The sequence below is a fragment of the Struthio camelus genome, chromosome 15 (genome assembly GCF_040807025.1).
Source record: "Struthio camelus isolate bStrCam1 chromosome 15, bStrCam1.hap1, whole genome shotgun sequence".
Lineage (NCBI taxonomy): Eukaryota > Metazoa > Chordata > Aves > Struthioniformes > Struthionidae > Struthio > Struthio camelus.
In genome coordinates, this window is record NC_090956.1 from 14629664 (window position 1) to 14646002 (window position 16339).

At 40.4% G+C, this 16339-nt stretch overlaps 1 protein-coding gene across 4 annotated transcripts in view; it reads left to right on the forward strand.

The window, feature by feature from the left end:
* Positions 1-16339, forward strand: part of CARHSP1 (calcium regulated heat stable protein 1) — an 85062-nt gene that overhangs the window by 13554 nt on the left and 55169 nt on the right. For all 4 annotated transcript variants that reach the window (XM_068908603.1, XM_068908601.1, XM_068908604.1 and 1 more), the window contains one exon: positions 10247-10312. The gene's annotated coding sequence lies outside the window, so the exon portion shown is untranslated. The remainder of the gene's footprint in view (positions 1-10246; positions 10313-16339) is intronic.

Sequence of the window (16339 nt, forward strand, 5' to 3'; positions counted from 1 at the left end):
TCCTTAACCTTGTTCCTTAATTTACTGTTTGTGGCATAATCCCTTGCTGCTTTCAGGTGACCAAACTCACTCACATGCACAGAGCCTTTTTTCTGAAGGATAAGCAGGATCAGGCCCTAGGATTGCATTAGAATGTCTCCCTCTCTATTTAGCATTCCAAAAATAGAGGACTAACCACAAAAAGGAAGTATTGTTCAGTGGTTAGTGCATTAACCTGGACTTGGGGGGGGGGCAGAGGGGGGGGAAGATGAATTCAGTTCCTGTTCTGCAACAGTCATGATGAGCAAATTAGTCTTGTTTTTGCTCAACTCTGTTGTGTATAGAAACACAACAGAGCCTTATCAAGAAGGCACTGTGGCCATTCTGCAGTGATGTGGGCCATATAAATTTGGTTTTGACCTATCTTAAAACTTGAGCAAGCAACAGAAGATAGGAAATACCAACTTTAGATTGAGCCTTTATTGGCACAATTGGCTTTCATCACCTTCCCTTCCAGCTGTCTGAATTGAGGGCATCCTTACACGATTGCTTTTATCACTTCATCATAACCTTAAAATTTGATATATGCATCTTTTCATTTGATTCTTTTAGCAGTTAACATTCCCTAACTGACAACATTCCAGCAACAAATCACGGGTAGCCTGCAATACATTAATATCCATGTAAAAATAATGTCCTTAGCTTGTCCTTTGATTGAAAACTGATAGAACAGCTTCAGTAGCATGTCATGTAGCATCTGTACCTGGTTTAGCAACTCTTACAAGGTTTTTATGAATCGAGGTACATTTGTGAAGACTGATATTCCTGTCTTACTACTGTTCACATCTTTACCTTATCAGAAAGCTCATTTTCCTGTTTTCCATCTGTGATCTGTTCTAGGAGACAGTTAAAATACCCTAAGACAAATCTTTGCTCCCAGATCTGAGGAAAATGAGAGGGAGCCTGCAAATTTCCAGAGCTTGGTCAGGTTTGAGAATTGAATCATAAAGAGCTGGAATTTAAAACTGAGTGTCAGCTGTCCTGTTCCTCAAGCTCATTGTCTGTTTAAATCCTTGTCACCTCCCTATCTTTACTTCCTAAGGAGTAAACATAGTATCAACCTCAAGTAATTTGAGAACTCTTACCTTTAGGTAGCACTGCCAAATTTGGGGAGCAAAAATGCTTCAAAAGTTGATCACTTCATGCACGTCTCTTCAATGCGGCCGCCTCTAGGGAAGAGAGCAGCGCACGTTACCGGTGACATTGACCTGCTGTCATGCCTCACTAGTGTATCTAGTTGAAGTTGCGAGCCAGTCAGGTTGGTAGTGTATAATTACCCTGGTCCCAGCCTACTGCTCACACCTGCTCTGCAGCAAAAGGAATGTTGTGTGACAAGGTTGCACCAGAGTTTTTTCTCTGATTATTTTCTAATAGTCCATAAATTTTATTTCGTGCTAACTTGAAAGCTAGATGAAGACAATTAGAAGAAACGGGGGAATACTTTGAGGACAGTGGAGAGGTATATATCCTAACCCATCACACTTCTATACAAACCATCACAAAGTGATAAAGAAAACATAGGTAGAGTTGTATACGGGGGTATGACATTTTGACTTAGTATCTAAGACAACAATCAGTTTAACTTTCTGACCACAGGGAGTCATAGAGTCCCTGCTCTGAAACAGTTCTTTGATTGATGGATGAACTCAGTGAATCTGTTCACTAATAGACAGATATGAATTTAAGCTAAAGTTGGAAGGCAGTGGGAACAGCAGCCACTAACTTTGAATGTATTTTGATCTTTCATATTTGGCACTAATGAATGACAGTGACTCAGTGTAATAGATCTTCTCCTCCACTCATGCCTATAATCCTCTAGGAAGCAGAGGACTGTCTGCCTTAATCCAAGATGGTTACTGCTTTTATAAGATGGCATACAGACTAAATGATCCAAAAAGGCTAAACACTGAATAAATTGTTGTTCCTGATGAGAGAGGTTAACCGTGGTTATGCCATAATGAAACACCATCAAAAACATGCATCAGTTGGTTTGAAAAAGAGGACAGTGCATTAATGTCTCATGCTGAAATACAGTGCAGCTGTTTGATGGAAATGGAGGTCATTCTTCTAAGAGCTGCTTTCACAGAAGTGATACGAGCAGAGCTAAAAGGGAGAAAAGCTTCCTCTAGACCAGGGGTTCCCAAATCTTGTTTCGGGTTCAAGGCCATTGTCTGTGGAATTGCTTCAGCAACACTGTTTCTGCCTAAAACTATGATAGTAAAATTGCGTGATGGTCCGCAAGAATTGCTGAAAGTTGATCAAATTTGCTCAAAAAGCCGGAGAATCACTTGTTCAAAGCATGTCTCCAGTCGGGAAGCATCCCGGTCTGTCCTCTAAGTGCGCTGATACTTAGTTTCCTGTCCAGAAGATGATTGATTATCCACGAGCAATGATTTTACTTTTCTTGCTTACAGGTTGTATCAGACTCTCACAAAACTGAATAGCTGAGTAGTAAAAATGGCAGGCAACATTGATGCCTATGTGGAAAATAATTCATGTTCATGTTCAATAATAAGCCGCATCTTCGATTTTACCCCTTGGGTTAACTGTACATATATGAATGCAGCAGCATAGCAGCAAGCGAAAAAAAAAAAAAAGTGGGGAATTTTTAAAAAAGGAATGAGAAACAGAAGTAAGTATTATACTACTGCAAAATAACCATCCACAAAGTGAATATTGAACGTTGTTCTGGTTATAGTGTATCTTCTCTGAAATCAGCTGATGAGAAAAGATAGAGGGAAGGGTGGAAAGACTGAAGTCTCTGTCTTCCAAATAGGCTGAACAGACTAAGGGTTAGAACTGGGGAACGAGATAATGATGGGTTTAGTAGAAATCTAATCTATGCAGTTCTGTGGAGAAGGTAAGGAAGCATTATGTGCTGCTACTCATAATACAGGCCTCTGATCAGTGAGTCCCTGATAAAATTATCAGGTAGAAGTTCTAAATGAAACCAAATCCATTTTCACACAAAATCTAGATGATAATGTAACTCTTGACCAAAAAAGGTTGAGGAGACTAAAGTTTTATTAAAAAAAACCTAACAGCTTAGGAAAAGTTACGTTGGAAGGGCTCATTCATAATTGACACAGTGGTTGGCGTATAGCTTCTAGCTCTGAACAAACAGGAGTAGGAAGCTGACAAAAGTGAAGACTCACTCTAAATAGGGCCAGTTTCTCATACTCTTTCCAGAAACATCTGTCAGAGCTAGAATACAAGAGGTTTTGGGTTTTGTGAGTGGCTGCCAGGAATTATGAGCCCTCTTAAGGCCTATTAAGGATTTTGACATAAAAGGGCAACTTGAACGTACAAATGGGTCTCAGATCAGTGCATTCCAGGCTATTCACAGTCAGGGCCTTCTTGCTGTTTTGCTGTGCTGCAGCCATTTTTTCAGTAAGCCTTTGTTTGGCCAGAAGCTGAGTGAACAGCACTTTCTGGATTGGTGATGCTGAGAATCCCCTGGATAAACCAAATGCTTCATATTTTCTTGTTATTGGAAGCACTGCAAATGGGACTCCTGTTGTGGAGAATGGTCTTCGTGCTAAACAGTTTCACGTATTCTTAATAGAAGTTCATTTGGCCATGGATATACTTGCGGATGTCTTATCTGTTTTGTTACTAATCAAAACATCATTAGGATCAGAGAGCCCTGGCAGCGGTAATGATCTGCTATGGGAAGTGTAGGGAGAATCAGCTGTTTGCATACCTCTGCCCATCCTTCCCATGCTCATTTTCATCACAGCTTCTGAATGCTGTTAAACATGACATGCACATGTTAACCAGCACTGAAGGACAATTAATTGTTAGGAAAGTAATACTCATCTTTATGTCTAGTAAGAACTCTGGAACAATCATGTGTTTTCACTGGAAGTTGAGGTGGTACTCCAGGTATTTGGAGACCAAAAATTGGTGTTTAGGAAACTTGAATTCAACCTTTTATTCTCTCAGTTTTGATTGATAACAGCAGGTGGTATGAATCAGTTTGTAAAACAGTGTAAACTGTGCTGTCTGCAACAGATGCAATCAAATTCTTGTCCCTGTCTGTTCCCGCTTATAATTTCAGGGAGATTATATTATCTGCATGTAACTCTCACTCTACGTGTCTTTACCCATTCTGTTCCTTGCCAAAACAGACATTAACAATTCATAGCTGCTGTGAGATACAGACATCAGCGTAAGTTTTTCAGTCAACAGTTGCATCAAACCTTTCCGCGATCAATCCATCCTAAATATCGGACCTTCTGCTTGTGCATTAGAGAAGTTTGTGAATTTTTCTTGGAAACCTCTTACTTGCTCTCATTCGTGATATGCCCTGCACTAGTGAAAATCAGGAATGAAGGAACAACGCTGATGAACAATGGAATAAAACTTGTGACAATTGAAAGCATAGTGAGCCTTCTGAGACCCTAACTGACCTTGAGAAGAAATGCAGAACTTGGAGGAAATCACCAAACTTTACAGAATTTCAGCACAAGTCTGTGAACCCTCTAGCAGGTTCAAGGTCATGGACAGCTACTTTTACACTGACAGATTTTTCTGGAAGGCACTGGAGGAGTAAGAGTCTAGGAGCTTTAATACCAATACCGTATGTTCCTCAAGAGAAACTATGCTGCAGCCATCTCAGAAGAGAGGTGAGGAGCATTGCACCTGATCTTGAGTGTTAATATTTATGTGACTGTGTCACTTCAGAGCTGTCCAGAACAATCTAGGTCAGAACCATTCAAACAGGGAGTCTGTCCCAGCAGCTTTTGCATCTGATACCAGAGCAAAACCTACCTCCTGTCCCTTCTGGAGTAAGTTGTCTCAGGTACGTTTCCCCAAGACTAAATTTCTCAGAGTTCTCTGTTTTCACTGGAAATTGTTTTGCCCCTTTTCCCTTCCCAAACACTATGCCTTAAACAAATGCTGCTACTGAAAAGGCAACAGTGCATTTTCTGGTTCAAATTCATAATGCAGACCTACTGGAAGTGCACTGCGCAACTTCCATACGTTAACACACACTGGGGTACTCCTTTGGGTAGTCTTATATGTACTGGTGAATGTCCTACTGGCAGAGGAGAAGCCTGTAATGTACACATAACTTTTTAGGGGTTCCATACTAATACTTACCTGTCAGTAAGGACAGAGGCTGCATCAGGTTTATACTCACTGTATGTTCATACTGCAGCATGCCATTTCTTAAAGAAGTTGTTTAGAGTCTAGTGGAAGAAATGTATACTGAGAAAAGATAACAAAAGAGAGAGATGACTCTTCTAACAACTGTAACAACTGTAGAGCAAAATGGAGTCAAGGAAAGTCCCTCTACATTTTTATTGTTTTTAAAATATAAATGGAAGCTAAATATCTGTGAAATAATGCTTGTGAGATGGTCCCCTGCAATCTGAACCTCACAAATGGTTTGTGAGCATGCCTGTGTGAGAAAAATATAGATACCAGAATATGCATATGTTTCTCACAGTTTTAAAATAAGGGTCCGTAGCATATGAGACTGGGGAAGAGGAAGGACTACCAGGCTGTGTTTGTTGTGGAGGGGCTGTCTGTGCTGGAATGCCTCCCTTCGCTTCCCACACCTGCCCAGTTCGGTGGGGAACCAGGCGGTGCTTGGCACAGGCTGGATTTTCTTCTGTTCATGGAAACACTTGATAAGGTAGGTTGAGGCTATAATGTGGTTATATCACATTAATGCTTCTTTGTGGCAGGATATTGAGAGACTGCAGGTTTTTTAGGAAATATTTTTTCTCTCAAAGTATTGAGCGCTCTGGAGGGCACACAGTTTACACTCAGCCACAGTTCCCCGCCTGTATTTTGACATAAAGAAAAATGTTATTTTAGTAATTACATATGCTTTTCTTGTCTATGCTGTGAAGATGGTAATCACTAGTCCTGACATATTTCATTCCTTAGTTTTCAGTGACAGTGACAATGTGATCAGACAGACCACCATTAAGCAGGAACTGAATCTGTGGGAGAAGGGGCCTATTTCTGAGGGGAAATCTCTCTTTTTTATTTTTCTTTTTTTTTTTTCTGAACAGTAGAGGAAAGAAAGTGATGAAACCATTAGCACACCCGAAAGTGCTCATGCACAAGAAATTCTCACTGTCCTATAGCGTGGCTTAAGTGCTTAAATATTTAGGACAGCTTTAATGCTTAACATGCTGCCAAGTTGATGCTTATGAAAGAACCCGAAGCTGTTTGAGCTCTTAGGGCTGTTTATGGGCATACAGGAGGCAGGCGCTCTCTTAAGAACGAGATCTGTTTTGTTTGCTCCAAGTGGCAGTGGGCATGCATGTTATAATAGGTGGGGTAAGAAGATGCAAAGATCCTCTTGTCTCCTGCCATATATGCTGCCCTCTCTGCTGTGGTCAGTCCCCAACCTAACCATGCTGCTTGAGCCTGGGGGGAAAGTGAGAGATTTTAAACTTTTATCTACATGCATATCACTGGCTTTCTTTTGCAATCTTAATTATGCTCTTTGCTGTCAGAGGAACAGTGTAATACTTAGAGAAGATAAAGATTATTGTACATAAACATCAGTACCCTGAATATCGTTATGCTATCTGGGACAAAGAAGGATATAATAATTATTATAAATGAGTCCATCAGAGAGTTGACTGCTTTCCCTGTCATCACAAAAGATAATTTCTTGTTGCATGTAGGAGCTACATAGACAATTATTTGGGGATTTCTCTCATATTTTTGCTTACTGTCTCCTATATCATGGGACAACTGAATTGAGATTTTTTTTTCTGGGTGTAGTTGATTGCCCTTACTCTCTGACTGTGGATGTTGTAACTCTGGAGTTAAAATCAGAAGGATCTTTGTGTAGACAGGCTGTAAAACCTCACTCGGGAATTCTTGCGTAGCTTCTAGTGGAGCCAGGGCTCTTCTCCTGGATAGCCAGCCCTCTGCAGGCCCATACGTAAGGCAGCATCATGGGGAAGCTGCCGCAGTGTCTGGGAGGTTTGATGCCTGGCCCAGGATCCCAGGGACAACATCCCAGGGATGCACATGTTGGTACAGTGCATGCAGCTCTGCTGCAAGCCCTTCCAGGGCACAGCAGCTCACCTCCTTTGGCCTTTCTTAGGCCTGTTCAGGAGAATGGAATGAGTCACCCAACGGTGGAGTTTTCTGTATCTCTCCATCGACTTTAGGGAGGGCCTCACCCAACTGGCTTGCGTTGTACTCCTAACTCATATCTGTGTTCCTCCTTTTACTCCCTTTCAAATGGTTTGTATGGTCTTTGAAGCAGGATTGTCTCTTTCTTCTTGTTTTATATACAGAGTCTAGTCCAGTACCTAAACGTTTGTTAAACTATGATGAAAATGAGGTTGAATTTAGATTTTCTTATACACAATCCATATTTCCGTATTGCTACTCTGCTAATGGAAAATGGCTCGTGAATGAAAGTCTTTTCCTAATAAAGCAGCTCTTACTATCTCAGAGAATAATCTGAACCATCCTTCCAGCTACAAAAAGCTGAGATCTTGTGCACACAGTTCCCGCTGAAGTCGCTGGTGCTGTCTCTGTTTCACCCCAAGAGATATTTGTTTTAGATCGATGGTATCTGCAGCTTTGTAATTTAAGAAATACAAACTCCTGTGAGCATCCCTGCTGTTGTCTGCCATAAACATAGTGTCGATAGAAAAAATTCCTTTCCCACCTAAAATGCCAGTTTACCATCGTTGTTCATACATCTTATTGAATATGAACTTGCCTTTCCTGTTTGATATCTGAATACATCGTATTTATTAGACACCAATTACCAGATAAGGGTAAGAGTGACTCAGATAAGAAACATAATTCTTTTTGCATAAGATCTAAAGACGAGTTGCTTTATATGCAAAGTGAATATTTGAGTGACACATGGCTCAAAACAAATCAGAAACAGCTTATATGCAGTGGTTTCCATATAAAAATGATCTGCATTATACAAGGACTTTTTCTAGTAATTTGTGCCCATTAGAAGAGCTAGCTGTAGACAAGGGAACGAGCCACGTACCATATAGGAATCTGAGAAATCGCCATATGTTTTGCAACTAAATCTGATCTGAAACTTCATAACCTGCTATTGCTGGTTTGTGTGCTTAGCCACAGTAGTGACCGTTACTTAATTTTGCTAGTGATACAGAAGTCATGACTTTCCTTTTATTTTTTCTTTTTCTTTTAATATAGCAGTTCTAAAAGTTCTAAGCCTTGTATCAGAAAACGTGGTTGTAAAATTCACATAGTCTTACTCTTTGATGTTCTAAGTGAGGTGGCAAAAAGCTTTAAGAGTTTACTTCAGAGTTATCTCTGAATCATAGGAAAATTACTGAATGTTTTCCTTTGTCAGCACAAAACTTCTTTATGAAAAATATTTTACTGGTTTTTTTTTATTTTGGATGTTGAAAAAAATCCACAACCCTAACTTGAAATGTGCAATCAGAAAAAAGTTAATAGGTATATTTCAAGATTGATGGAAAAATTATTTAAAGTATTTTGTTAAGTTTTACTCTTTTTGACCTGCTTGGCTGTTAATGGTTTTCAAGAGGAGACTCTATCCTACTAGCTGAGAAATATAGTCCTCACATTCACACCAAATGCTGTTTTCATGCTAAAACATCCCTGCTACCAACAGTAATACTTATACTTCAAGCTTGGCACCACACAGGTTGGCTTGTACAACACAGATGTCTTCCAGGCAGTAAGCTGGAAGCTGGGAGTTTATTACAGCAGCTCTTCATGCACTGCTGTAATGAAGCAGAGCATAAAACACTACGATAGAGTAGTGTTGTAAGAATTGAATTGCATCACCTGGTTACTATTACACTGTAGTGACTGTGTAATAGTCATTACCACAAAGGGGTAGATTCCCAAACTGGGGAAAAAATGCAGAAGTGAGAGACTTCATGCCGAGCGGACAAAGCCCAGCTTGCTGGCAGGACCTTGGTCCTGGTCCGGCGGGCTCTCTGGCATGTCCGCGTTTGCAAGATTCTCTGCTTGAACTCGAGGGGCTTGCTTACTTTTAAAAGCAAATGGAATCAAAAGGATTTCCTGCTAGGTGTTGCATATGACCAAACCACCTTATTGATCAGCATATTGACTTCAGGAGGAGTAGGTCTGGACCACTAGCCCTCAGGGTCATTTTGGAAAGTTGGTTGTAAACATCCATAGCTGAATGATTAACTTCAGTGGTGAAGGGTAAAATGTTGGAAGCAGTTGGTCACTTGAGCCAGATTGCAGCCAGAGTTGCTTTTGTTGTAAGAAAGAGTATGTGGTCAGACAGCTAAAATGGTTGTCTAATTACAAATTTTGTCACAGCAGAAGAGAAATTTGAGCAAATATGAGTTGTCCCTGGAACTAATTTTCTTTAGTGATAAAAAGTAGGCAACATGGAAGGGAGATTGAATATAGTTTAAATATACCGAAAATACCTGTTTCTTTGCAAACACCATGCTGAGTCAAGGCCACAGAGTAGAGTTACCAGTGCAATCAAAATACTTTGGAGGAGGCTTCCTGTGGCCTCCCCCTGCCATATAAAGAAATGTCAGTATAAGCCCATCTGGTACCACAAGAGGAAAGGCCATCAAGGGGACAAATATACCAGTCCCATTGCCTGCTATCAGGAAGATGATCTTCAGGTCCATGCAGCCAGAAGGAGCCCAGTGGGCAAGGGCAGGTGCTCCAGGACCAGTGCCAGCCTGTGGGTCTCCTCGTCTGCTGGCTGTGCCCTCCCTCGGTCCCAGGGTGGAGTGCTGCACTGCCTGGGAACATGCATGCAGCAGGGAGACCTGGAGGCTATGGCCTAATTTTTTGAGTTTCTGCTTCAATTTTTCTTAAGTAGCAAGTTTCTTACTGAGCAAGGCTTGAAAGTGAGGATAATAGAGCCAGACCCTTCTGAGCTGAGTAGAAAAATATATTAACAGGAGAAAACTGAAAGAATAACCCAATTTGTTATCGTATTTATCTTTGACAGCTGAAGACGTAGTTTGCTGAGTTCTCCCATGTGGGAGATTTGACTTGAGTGAGGAACACTGAAACCATTCACAGGAAGCCACAATATCTAGTTCCTCTGACTAATACACTTTTAGTGTTAATTTTGGGTATACATAGCATGTGATCGTTTGTAGATCCTTTTTTTTAACCTATGTGTCATAACCCATACTACTAATGGTTTTAGCTTCTGGAGGTGAACAAAATAATTTGAAACTTTTTTTTTTTCCTTTCCAAGGAGAGAAGATAACTTTAAATCTTGAACTGTCGGATCTCCCTCCAATAACTTCACTGGAAATTCAGGGTAAGTTAGACCAGCATGTCTAAAACAGAAAAGGTAGAGACAGCTCAGCACAGCTGCTGTTACTTCTGGTTGGATTGCGGCTGACCTGCTAGCATAATCAAAGATACAAATCCTAATCAGTTAAGTCATGAAAATGCTAAGCATTCTTGAAATTCCTACACTGAGGCTTTCTTTGAAGGTTTTTTCAACTACTCAGTAAGTAAGGAATGACAATATAAGAGAACATATATTCTCTTTTTACAGTACATATCATTTGCATATCATTTTTTCAGACATTTCCCTTTATAATTTCCAAAGGACTTTAAAATATTTTACTGGAAAAGAAGTTCCACTGAGGGATAACAGCATTCTCTTCACCTTTGCACTTGGCAGGAATGACAAGCAACTTCTTTGTGTGGCTGTTCTGTTGATGAAGATAGTGTTGGTCAAAGAGGAATTTATGCAGATTACCTGTGAAGTACAGAACTACAGAAATACATGAATGTAATGGTAGTAAGTAGAAAGCAAAGACATGAAGGTTAAAAACTAAAATACAGATTAATGATACATATGAAATTAATTCAGTATTAAAATGCAAAGTCAGACTCAAACTGTACAGATACCAAAGCACTTGCAGTATAAGGCGTGGATTCAAAACTAGCAAAACTCTATATTGACTTTCATCAGGGCGCTCATAATCCTGAAACTTGGTTGCCAAATACTGCCACCTGCAGTGTGCATTAATCCAGAGCGCTCTCATTCACTTGAATGAAAAAACAAATACAAACCTGTCAAGTTCCTTCTTTTTCACTTTTAGAAGCCCCAGGTTTAATGTATCCAGTATTGCTATCCTGAAATTCCTGCTTATAAGAGATTTTGCTTCTGTAATCAACAAGAATTTCAAAAGAACGGAAATATCTACTTAGATCCTTTACCATCAGTTCCATGAAAAATATAAGGAGGAGAAGCAATCTTGTCTATTACCAGTCAATCACAAATAGTCTTTAATCCAGTATGTCTTGTTATGTATTACATAAAGAGTGTTGTTTAAAAGCTCTGAACACTTGTCGTCCCTGAGTTAAAAATAGGCCATTCACAGGTACGTGTGGGGATGGGATAGTTTTTTTTCAGTAGTTAAAATTGAGGCCAGAACCTACAGTCCTCCATAATCTTGTCCCTTATAATTTAGGTACATTTAAAATTTTGGGGGGGCTTGATCCCAGAGCCCCCTCTCATCTGAATGAGCATGTTTTTGAGCCTTGAGCAAAGGCTGAGGTATCAAGTCCTTACTAATTAAAATGATCCCATCTACTTTATATGTAAACACTTTTTTTGATGGAAACTGTAGAGGAAGTAAGTTAGAGTCCTCTGACTGGAACAATTTCCTAAAGCAGTTGTCCAGCAATGTTCAAATATTTATCAGTCCATGTCTGGAGCTCTGCCAAGACTGACTTGAAGAGAGTTGAAAGTGTGCAAAAGTAGCACAGGAGATCAGAGAGGGAATTATGCTGAAATCAGCTGTAAGTAGGATGGTTGTTAAGGTACATACTGTACTGTAGAACTTGCTTAATGTTCTCCTGCCAGGCTGTGAAAACATATCCCTGTGTTGGTGTGTGCCCCTTCTGAATTTACAAGCCATTTGTGCTCAGAGGAGTAGTTTAAAGCAATTTTCTGCTATTTCAAGTTTCAATCCTATATAACTACTGAAACTCTATGCTTTTGTATGCGCTGCTCATTCTGCAGGCACTGTGACATGAAAAAGCAGTCAGTCAACCTGGAAGGGTTGCTAGTTCTGATCTCCGTGGTCAAGTGAAAACTAGACCAGACTGATCCACGTTCTTTTTTGATACGAGGAGACAAGAATTCTACATATGCACAATGTAATGTTGTTCTTGCTATGTCAATGGCTGGGCGATCATATTGTTCATTCAGGTATACCGAGAGAACCATTAAACATCCCTTTGGTGGTAGTGAAATAATGGAAAACCACCACCCAAGGACCGGAAATTATACAGACTTAAAGAGTGACCAGACTAGTTAGGCCAGTAAGTGCAGGGACTGGGGATTGTCCTCTTGGCTGACTGTGTGTATAAGTGTTTGTGTTTGTATGTATGCGAAGCAAAAAAAGGAGGCAGAAAATAAGTCAAAGAGTCATTTCAGGGACACTACATTGCTTGGTTTTTCCCCAGAAGGTCCTTCAGCGGCAGATGGAGATAACCCCAGCACAAGACAACCAGAACTAATGGATTTACATGAGCTTTGTTAGGTGGCGTGTCAAAGAGATGGTAGTATCTTTGTGCCAGCCCAGGGTATCTGAAGATGAACTAAAAGTGTCAGTTATTCATTTTGTTTTAGTTTTGAAATGTTTGAAATTCTGTATTACGCCGTTTTTATTTTTTAGTGCTTTTGAGTCATGTATCACTGAAGAAGATACAGTGAAATGCTTCCTCATGAAGCTCTGACGTGAGTCAGTTGGAACAAGTTGTGTTATGTAGGAGTTTTATGATGTTGCTCGGTTAGGAGCAATTCACAGTGAAGCAGAGTCCTTTGGTGGACTCACTGCTGAGTCAAGTTGCTGCTGAGCAGCCTAGTCCCTGTAAGAAAACCTGTCCTCAATCCTCCTGTGATCTCTGTTCAGGCAGAAAGGAAATGCTTATGTAATAGCCCTCATATATGCAAGCCTGCCTCCTATTTTAACTGGGAAGTAAGCACTAAATCTTCATTTCAATGTATTTTTACTCAGACGTCATTCCACAGAATAGTATTTTCTATGTAAAAAATTAATGAAGGATTCCTGTGCTGCCTGCCATGCTTCTATGTGGAAATACAAATTGTGAGCAGAGAGAACTGGTGAAAGAGATCAGTCATTTGTATGCCTTTCATCAAAGACAACGTTCTGTTGACATGAACTGTCATTCCTTAAAGCACTGAAATCATGACCATCCAGTCAGAGTACTATTACTGTATGGCACTGTGGCACCAAGTACGTTCTTATTAACAGAACACAACCGATCTCATGTATTCCCAGATCTGCATTGTCTTTCAAGGTGCGCTGTTTTTACGAGGATTTCTCTACCACCCATGTGGTGCTCTACTCTCAGCTAGTTCTGACCGACAAGATGCCCAGTGGTGGTATACCGAAGAATGAAAAGAAACACTAATATTTCTTCCTAAATTATTTCAGTTTTGGAGCATAAGGAGTTCTTGCAACTGGCAGCTCCAGAGTGCAGGTTAATTGGAACCCAACATGTGCTTCTCCAGCAGCCCTGCTTGGAGAAGCAGTGTTTCTTCTCAATAAATAATAATCAAACAAGAGTTAAGTTAGATTAAGTGCCTCTGGAAATGTTTTGCACTGCTCTGTGTCTCATTAACACTTGCAAGGATAGTGGTTACAGCAGTGTATTATAATGCCTCTGTTTCCTGATGCCTGTATCCATTAGAAAAGTAACAGAGACATTATGCAAGAAATTTAGAGATAATAAAACCCTTCATTGCTGAGCCTAGTCTTTTTGCCTCACCCATATGTCTCTGACATCCATTTCATTTTATTTCTCAAGAAAGGGTCAAGTGAATGATTGCTAGAACAACCAGTGGCATCATTGTGAAATACATCCTTAGTGACATCCATTTCACTTTATTTCTCAGGAAAGGGTCAAGTGAATGATTACTAGAACAACCAGTGGCATCATTGTGAAATACATCTTTAGTGACATCCATTTCATTTTATTTCTCAGGAAAGGGTCAAGTGAATGATTACTAGAACAACCAGTGGCATCACTGTGACATATTTCCTTAGTATTTTCTGCAGTGCAGTTAAATGTTCTCTTGTTCTGCTGCTGTTTGAGTGCTGCTGTCAATGGCTTATGGTAAAATGGTTAATAGTTTCCCATAGTAGTCAGATAGGCCAGTGCCTTGAGAAGCTGAGAAATATTAGTCCTTTTTTGTTTTCTATTTTCCATCTGTCAGCTGACTGACACTTCCCCATCTGTCAGTGCACCCTCTCTCTGGATTGTTGTAACATCATTAATCGGCAGAGTCGACAAAACGCAGATTAAATAGATGACAACAGAGAAAGACCCAGATGTTACCTCATCAACACTTTTGCATGGGGTGATCAGCCACATTCCGCTTCGATCTCATCAGCTCACTGTTTCACTCTTAGCAAACAACTTTCATCCATTGGGGCATAGTATGTGCTGCTTTTTCAGAATAAAGAAAAGTGTAGCGAGCGGGAAGAGAGACAGAGAGGAAATGTAGAGTAGCTTTACAGATCAAAAAAACCTAGTGTCAGATCTCCCTTTTTATGGTTTAGGATGGTATTTCTGGCTATTTCAACAGTTCTGTGAGGAAGGTGACAGAGAAACAGTCCAGAGTTGCAGAGTTCAGATTTGGACCCCCCGCCTCCCATTCTTTCATAAGGAAAGACTATAATGAGGTTACTCTCTGTTTCCCCCTTTTTTAACCCACCACACACTGTAGTCACTATAGAAAAGCTCCAGAAAGAAAAGAAAGGAAACTTTGCCAAGTTTCCACCTGTCACCTGATAATTAGTGTTCTGTGATTTGTAAATAGGATCTGTTGGAAGGAGGTATATTCATAGCATGTTTCCCTCTGTGCAACATACTTTTTGCAGAGGAAGTAGTAAAACTAAACCAGCACACGTTCAGACACACACAAGTCTGAAAAATGATACCCTTTCCTGTTAATCTGGAAGTATAGTTTATCAGTATCCTGTCCTGGTGGTGTCTTCTCAGAGCAGAAGTCACTTTCAGGACAAAGCCAGGAGATGTAGATTTAGGCCTTCTTTATGTACTCCTGACAAAGTCCCCCATCATGACCCTAAAAACAAAAGCTGATGCAGAAGAGAACTAGGGAAATGAGAAGATGGGTTTCCACACTGCTGGGAATGCTGCACCACCCTCCTTTTCCCCTTCTGAGGCAGATTGATGTGCCAGGTAGTAGTGATACAACCGTTCTGGCTTAAATTTGGAATATGATTTAAAATCTTCTGGAGTATTTTTTTTGGGGGGGGAGTAGTGGCATTGTACTGTGATTTAGAGTCTGCAGCATCTAGGCCTATCCACTCAATCGTAAGGGTTAGATACTGAACTGCAGCATCTAATCAGTGTGGGATGGCTTGTGTCTAGAACAGACTATACCTGAACGCAAAGCTAAAAGCAAAAGGCAATTTCTAATGAAGATACACAGTAGATAGTGTTTAGCCTTAATTGTGCTTACTGTAAGTGGAGCCCTTGAGGGAAAACCAATATAAGCAGTTTCTCAGTCAAGGACGGAGCCACCAAATAGGTGTGTTGTTTAAACAAGATTCCCCCTCTACTAGTGAGCCTTTAAATTTTTTAAAAGGCAGGAACATGGTGTGCAATGGTTGCAGAGTAAATGTTTAATGGCTACAGTGATGCTGACTACAGGAGTTCTGACAATAGATAGAGTCATCAGAAATGGAGACAGTCTGGGTTAGTGGCTTTCCAACTTCTGTGACTGGGAGACCACTGAGCTGTCTCCAATATAGTGTGGGCCCTGGGACAGTGAATTTGCAATATCTTACTTTTCTCTGTTACTTTAAGAAATAGTCCGTAGTATCCTAAATGTCTGTAGGCCAGAGACCAGAAAACACTGGCATAGACTTACAGGGTACTATGAGAACCCAGTCCTCCAAGATACCTGTGTATGGATGATTACATGAGAACATCTCTTCATTTTATTTATTAAAACTATTTCCTTAAATTTGTTTATCGTCTGACCTTAGTCCTGCAGAGAGGTCAACAGGCACTGAACCTTGCTCCCACTGATACTGTACAGGAGTGACAGAGCACTAAAGCTGAGTGAGTTCAGATATGTGGAGGCTTGTAAGAAGGTTTCTACTTCAGCACGAAATTCAGTGATTGTAATAGTTCCATTAATGGCTGTGGTTGTGTCTCAGAATCAATCTTCGCCGATGGAAAATCTCCCCAAGGATGCAGCCTGGTAACAGGAATTCCAGGAAATTGGTGAGTGCCTCCTGGCATTCCTGCAGCTTCCCCTTACTGT